The following is a 7,974-nucleotide window of genomic DNA, read 5'->3' as shown; positions in this document are numbered from 1 at the left end:
CATTCTCTCACTAACCAGGGTCAAAGATGAAGAGGGCACCAACAAAGCTAAAGCATGGTTGAAATGAGTGACACGCCAATGGAAAAATCACTTCAAACAGGCTTATCCTCTTCATTAAAACAGGAAACCTCTGACTTAAGACACAATGGGCTCTATCTTTCACACTGCGCTACCCGTTGCCACTACCCGCTACCTGTGAATTACGTATTTAGCAGCTTCCGCTATCCCTAAACGGTATCTTGCGGCCACACTACCCACTATGCATTATGGCGTGTTTATGCGCTTTCCCTACAATTGCTATCTTGACCACACACGCTAGGGAAAGCGGATAGCGGGTCCTCAAACCACCCGCTATCCCATTTGGGCTTTTACAAGAGCGCGGCCAGGCGGCTTCAATGCCCGAATTAACTCGCCTCTAAAAAGCCACCTTGCTTTAGCCTCAGTTGAACCCTGAGAAAATGGCAGAGATAGTACTAAATCGCGACCTTCCTCTCTCCATCACGGGTTTCGGTTTGCAGATTTGGGATAGCGCAGCCTGCCCTTAAAGGCAATGGCACCTGGCACACTGATTGGTTTAACTGGCGTAATGCCCAAACCACACCCATGCATAATGTAACGGGTAGCGCAGGTGTTTTAGGGATAACAGCAGGTGTGCAAGATAGCAACTTTTACGGGGGAACGCCTCTTATGCAATGCTAAATCCCCAAATAACGGGTTTAGGGACTCTGACGCAACATAGGGCCCAATATATCCTTTGCAACGTTTACAGAAGCAACTGAGTTTATGGGAAATGTGGGCTCAATTTTGAAATATACTTGCAATAATAATACCACTGGTGTGAGACAGAAGCTACCAGCTGTGTTTTTTTTTTTTTTTTTTTTTTTTACCATGATCATATTTGTCATTATAACTATCACAAGGTAATATAATTCATCTGACAATGGTATGTATATTCATGCTGCATATATTACCTTTGACATAGATTAGATTTAGCATTTAGCATTGTGCTGGTTTTCTCTATTATAATGATATTATAGTAAGTTTTGGAGGTTTAATGGGACAGCGTTAGTTGGTCAGGAGGGACATTCGGCAAAGCTGGGATGGGGAGCTGAATAAAAAATGCTCTGCTCGTTAAAGAGCCGTAGTCGAGCTACCCTTGGGCAAAGCGCCTCCATTTTCTCCAGTGGAGTGTCTCAGAGGCCGTATAGGCGATGATGATTGGGCTGGAAATTTCCCTTGAATGTGAATGTGAATGTGTACAACGGCATGACTGAAAAAGAGCTTGCTGTCAACATTTCCGTGGTAAATAAAGGTGAAGTGTCACGGTGATGCGGTCAAGGACACCAAAACTCAGTCAACAGTTGGATGTGAATGGATGTTAATATAAACCCAGAGAAATAAAAGCTGAAATGACATTCGTCGGTGAGTGAAATCAGGGCTATTACATCTTTCTTATACTCCTTTAAAACAGCCTCCAAGAGTTTCATTGCATTTGTTTTTACTTTATCATAATGTAATTTTCTGTATCTGGATCATTTTGTGAAAATGACACGATGTGAACATTTGGGTGAGCGTTGACTTTGGCCTCCAGCTCATCACTGTTTGCCAAATACTTGCCGTGCAGTTATGTCTTTAAAAATGCATGTCTAATAACTGTAAAAATCACATCTGGGGAAAAAAAAAAAAAGTTTCCGTAGATAATGACGTTAAAAAAAAAAACATAAAAAAAAACAAAGGACAAGATGCAACAGAAACTTCCCACAGCTTCTTTCCTATTCATCCCGTCACTGTGCCATTGTTTCGCCCCTGCTGCTGTGAGCGTGTGCAGGGAAGTGATATCTGTATAATTATCTTGCACTGGTCGAGGCGCTCTGCTCCCCGTAATAAACAGGCTGCTTTAATTGTTGTTTTAAACACCAACTGGAGCTGCTAGCCATGTAATTACTGTCTCTCCAACTTGCTCGTCTTTATCTATTTGGTCAGTTGGACTGTGTTGAGAGACAGGGAGAGGGGGAGAGACAAAGAGAGCGTAAAGCATGTATGGGGAGTGGTGTGTGTGTGTGTGTGTGTGTGTGTGTGCGCTTGTGCATGTGTGTATTTGTTTTGTTGTTGTCTTTGAGGAGGAGACAGCAGACAAGACTAGAGTTGTTCATTTCGCAATACATCAACATCATGTTTGTGTCTGCAAGGCGCTCTCTCTCTCTCTCTCTCTCACACACACACACACACACACACACACACACACACGCGCAGTCATGCTACCACAAAGGGCAAGCGAACGCACTTTTTGTCATGCGCAGAAATGCATGCACACTCATCCACACGTGTAAACACACATGCAGACACACAGGCATGCTTCCTATAGAGGAAATATGTATCTATGCAGACACTTATGAATTGACACACACACACACACACACACGCACTCACACACACACACAGAAGTGCTGGCTGAAAGAATGTGTGTGTTATATTTGACCAGCTGTTGAGCTCTAAGCTCTTATTCTGAGACCTGCTTTCATCTCCAGCAGGCAGCTCTCTGTGTTTATAGAGAGGGTGGCTCACAGCCAGCATGAGCAAGTGTGTGTGTGTGCGTGTGTGTGCGTGTGTGTGTGTGTTGGAGACAGAGAGCGATTGCATGCGCGTTCATATGTGTATGTGTGTGTGTGAGAGAAACAGAGAAGGAGATATGGGGAATGCTTGTGTGCAGGGTAAATGTATGTGAGTCAATGGTGGCTACATCTGTATACACAGTATCTGTGTGAGTCAGTGTGTGTGTGTGTGTGTGTGTGTGTGTCTGTTGTTGTATCTAGTGATCAGTCATCATGTCAGTCGGTGAAGTATCATTAAACTTGACTCCAGAGGGCACAATAACAACACAACAACACAGAGAGCAGTGGCCTCAGTAAAGGTCCCTTCATCCCTCATCCATCCTGCTCCGGCCTGCGGGACCTTCCAATTTTATTTTATTTTACATTTTATTTTGTGCAGCAAGCGCGTAAAAAAAGAGGCATCTTTATGGTTGCTATGACCACACATTAAATCATAAAACATTCACCTGTCCAGTGCTTGGACTCGTATGTATTCTGTGTGATTAAATCGAGCTTTTGGGTGTGGTACCATCCCCTGGCGGCCATGCTGCGGGACACACGGAGCAGCTGCCTGCGTTGGGACACGTACGACTTCGCCGACTCAGCAGAACTGAACATGGGTCACTTCTGAGCCATTTGGACTGGGGAGCTGATGATCTCACCGCTGCGACATGTGATGGTATACAGATGAAGTCAGACCGTGTTTGTCACAGTGTCTGTTGAGCTAATCACAACTTGTTGTAAACACGTCTGATGTGCACAGAAGCTGTGTGTTTTGAAACGTTAGCGGCTGGCAGATACATATTCATAGGGAACCAAAGTCATCATCCCCACCTGGCTGTGGCTCACTGCTGTCTGTGCCAGTATATTGTACACAAGGAAATCACAACCTGCACACGCTGAAATATGAAATATGCTGTGAAGACCAAAGTGATATCTCGTCTTCAACTTGATTGATGTAATAGATTTCAATCATTGTTTCTCCGAGGCTGACTGCTTTGGGACAGTAGATTGGCCACGACACAGGGTGGGGGGCACAACTGTGTGTGTGTGTGCGTGTGTGTGTTTGAGTGTGAGTGAGACTGTCTTTTCTGCCAGTTTCTCCCAGAACACAGTGTGACCTCATCCTTCTTGTGGACTGGTTCCCTGCTGTTTGCTCAAGCATTTACCAGCCAAATGCTGGTAATTTTGTATTTGGCAGGTAAATAAATTGGGGTCATCGGCCAGGTGGCCGGTAAATAATTTGGAATTACAGTGGAAGCCCAAGTTAACATCGCTGTGCTTTTATGTGTACCAAGTGAGACTAATGTGACCCTCACTGTCTACCATACCTCATCAGCCAATCAAATCAAGGCTGCTTACTGTTATTTGATGCTTTCTACACCATGTCTGTAAGAAACATCTGTGTTTCATGTTATTAAAGGTGTGGTGGCACATTTCCGGGTGTTAACCCTATAAAGCCATTCGTATCATATATGATACACATTTTCAATTCCGTTTCTCATTTTCAGTTTAATCAATACTTGACCAAAATACTGTTGTATACCTTTGAACACTTCCCCTGTTCACCCTGGACCATACCATTGGCACTTCAAGTACTGTCATATATCAAACACCAAAAAGGTTGTGTAATAACATATTTTTTGATTTTTCTTTTTTTATATATATTTTGTTATAGGACTAAATAAAGGGTTCAATTTAAAAAAAAATGGTATTTTCTGCCAATTCTTTCATAGTTCAGGCTTTATAGGGTTAAGCTACCGAAAAGAACAAATGAAGACAAATAGAAGTGTCACAGAGGTTGGTGTTCTTGCGAGAGGTGTCGTCTGACGCAGGAGCCTCAAAATCCTGCAACCTAAAATGCAAGTAAATTGTGGTAAATGTGCCAGACGTTCAAAATCAGTGGTACTGTCCTTTAAGAACGTCAGTGCAGCCAGTGAGTGAGCTGGATTCTTGGCTCATGAGCCAGCCGGGAGTGGGTCTTCAGTCTGGTGAACCTGCAGGCCAGTGGCATTTTGACTTGAACCGCAGGTAAACCCAGGTGTTTCTATTAATTCAGGTCTAACAGAGTCGGGGTGCTGCTGTTGTTCATGCTGGCTCACTGGAGAGACTCTGCTATACTTAGAAAGAGCAGAACCTTAATTAATGACAAGTAGTAACATTAGCAAACACAGTAACACCTGTGCTTACCTGCTCCATCATGTCAGAACGGCTGCTGTGGTGCACCGGTGGTCCTGCATGAAGCATTTTCCAGAGGTATTTTATTTATGAGTGTTTCAGCAAAAGCAGTATCAACTGCTCCATGTGATTTTTTTTAAACAGTTATGACAATTGGCGTTGGTGGCATGAGCTCAACCTCCGCACTACAGGACCTCTTTAGGTTTTTGTCAGATTCCACTGATTGACACTGCCAGTCAAACATCAGCTTGCTGTGCTTGTTTCTTCTTCCAGGCTTTCCACTGGAATGCACTTCCAGTGGAACCTAGAAACACCAGCCGAGACCTTTCTGACTTTTAAGTGCAGTGGAACACATCATTAATGTGCTTATCGTGTCACACTGCCACGCTTGTATGAACACATCGTGCTCACTGGCGCATTATCATCCATCATAAAACATATCAGCGCTCACAGAACCTGATCACAATCTGTTGCGATTAAAATGTTGTCTGACAACTTTTAACTAGCCATAAACATTCAGTGGATGCTTGCAACTTACTGTGATTATAATGTTATAATGAGTGCAGAAATGGCGCATAAATAAGCTGTTCTGAGTTCATTGCAATTCCATGTGTGTGCCGTTTTGCAGCAGCTTAAATATCACATCACAGTATTACATATCATAATTGTGATTCTTGAGTATGAAATTATATTTTCCTATTAGGGGATCACTCTGGCTTATTAAGTGTCATTATACAACATGGAGCCTCGGCCAAGCTGTTTGAATGATCTAAGACATGTTCCAACCCTGCTCTCAAATCCTAAAAAGCATATCTATCCATGCTTTACTGGTTGCTATGCCAACTCCTGTGGTAACCATGGAGGTAGCTGGCAACACATCTTGTTTTCTGCTGGTGTTGTTATCCCTCTGTTTGTATTACTTTGAAGAAAACTTTGAACACACTGATTATCTTTTAATAAAAGCCTAATACCCTTGAGCATATTCTTTACAGTGATTAGGAGTTACTTTGATGCTGCCGATGGCACTTTCTTACATCCCCACTGTACCTTCCTACAAGAAACCCAGAATCTGTTCAGGTATGTTTTACTATAATAAACACCTTGTGGCTGCAACATGCATGAGCGTGCAAACACGGTTTATGAATGGTAAATCCTGTTTTGCCACCTCGTGTATCTCTCTCTTTTCCTGGCATTATGTTATTGTTCTCTGATCAGAAATGAACCAGCGAGATGAAAAAGACAACCAGCGGACCGCTTTTCAGTGTGTTTTTCATTTATTAGAACATGGCATGTATGGAAATAAAACAGAGAGAGAATCACAAACACATCAGGCTGATATACAAATAGCAAACCTCCCTGCCATCGCGGGGAAGGAGAAATTAAAAACAGAAAGATGGTAGTACTTTATATTCAGTAGAATATCTTGTCATAATGGATTTTTCATGTTCAAGTGCAATACAATATTCATAATCGTACTCGTTTTGTTCAGCAGTCGGTTCATAGTGTGTGTGTGCGTCTGTGTTTGGATGGATGTGCGTGGGTGTATGGTATGTGTGTGGGTGTGTTTGCAGTACAAGTTACATGTGTTTTGCAGTACAAGTTGGAATGAGAGCATCATGACCAGGGGCGGCGATGTGGCCCGCGAATAATGTCACAATATTTCAGGGTAGTTCTGCGATAACGATATTCTCGACGATATGACAAAAAGGTTTGTTGTATTGCCCCCTTTTGTTGTTACAGTGTTCTTGCACTTTGTACATGTTATCGGGGTTTGTTGATGTCATTACGTCATTTTTTTTTTATCATATTAAAAATGACTCCGGCGCACACCCCTAATCATGACATAGTAAATTTCTTCTCTATGTTTGATGAAGGCTTGTTTAGCGCCGCTGAAACCTCTGCCCCGCTGTCTTGTTGGCCAAGGGTCTGGTTTTAACAACACATTTACCCCGAAGAGCAATTCATACTTGTTTTTATTTTCACCTCGGAGGCTGCAGTGAACTGAACCACGGCGGTCCGAGTTGTAAAATATGCTCAATGAACTGCATCTCCCACCACGGACCAGTTTATTTTCCTCCAAAAACCATGAAGGACTTGTTCGAATTTAATGAAAGCACTGTCTTTGTTTTCCTTTTCCAGTCAATATCTATCGTTCATGAGGGAATATATTAGGGGGCTCGATGTTTTGTGTTACTATCATCTGCACAAAATTCTACACCGCATTTATAATCTTGCGAGACCCCCAAGTTGCAAATTATGATCATTAAAATCCGGTCCGTGCTGCAGACGGAGGCCCTGGCTGTTTTTCTCCAGCGCAGTATTCGACTTCTTCAGATTTAATAAGGATGGTGTGGACTAAAATCCAATGTTAAGAGTCTTGTTAAATCTTAATATATTTTGTTTTGTTATTGCCACCTGCTTCAAACATTGTGTTAGTTCTTCTAGTTATTCTAATACAGAATCAGAATCAGAAATACTTCATTGATCCCTGAGGGGAAACTGGAGAAACTGTAGGGGTGGTAACTAGGATTCAAGGCTAATATTTTTATAATGTAGCTGCAGACACATGTTATATTTAACCTCACATTACATCTTTAAATATGACCAATACAAGTATGTTTCATGTTTTCCAGACATACCACCTACTCAGTGAAAGGGGCATATTATGTCTTTACATAAAAGAATTCATTTACAATAAAAAATAAATAAATGAACGTAGAAGAGGGAATAAAATTTCATTGCAGCTTTTACAGATTTTTATGCAGCTGTAATATAGAGTCAGCAGTGGACAACAAGACTGTCCGGATCTGATAAAAGCCCACTATTGGCTATTAATGGTCTAAATCTATTGATAAACTAACTACAAACTGATCAACAGGGCAAATGCACTGTTAGCCAGACGCCAAGTCTACTGTAGCCCTTTCGTTTCAGCGAGCCTCACAAGCACCAGCGCTGGCCGCCACGTCAAAACACACACGGCTCGCCGGGCTGAACCACACAGAGATGTTTTTGCATAGACATCAATTCAAGTCAAAACTCATGCAAATGGATGGGGGACGTGAGCGGCGACTGGAAAGAAAGACGACGAAAAGGAAAGAGGAAAAAATGAAAATGAGGACGAGAATCAGAAATGGTGGACGCGGTGGCGAGAACGGATGAGTGGAGTGAGGAGACGGGGTGTCCACAGTTCAGTTCAGTTCATCAA

This window comes from Myripristis murdjan, chromosome 5, assembly GCF_902150065.1.
Source record: "Myripristis murdjan chromosome 5, fMyrMur1.1, whole genome shotgun sequence".
NCBI classification, from domain to species: domain Eukaryota; kingdom Metazoa; phylum Chordata; class Actinopteri; order Holocentriformes; family Holocentridae; genus Myripristis; species Myripristis murdjan.
This window is presented reverse-complemented; position numbering follows the sequence as displayed.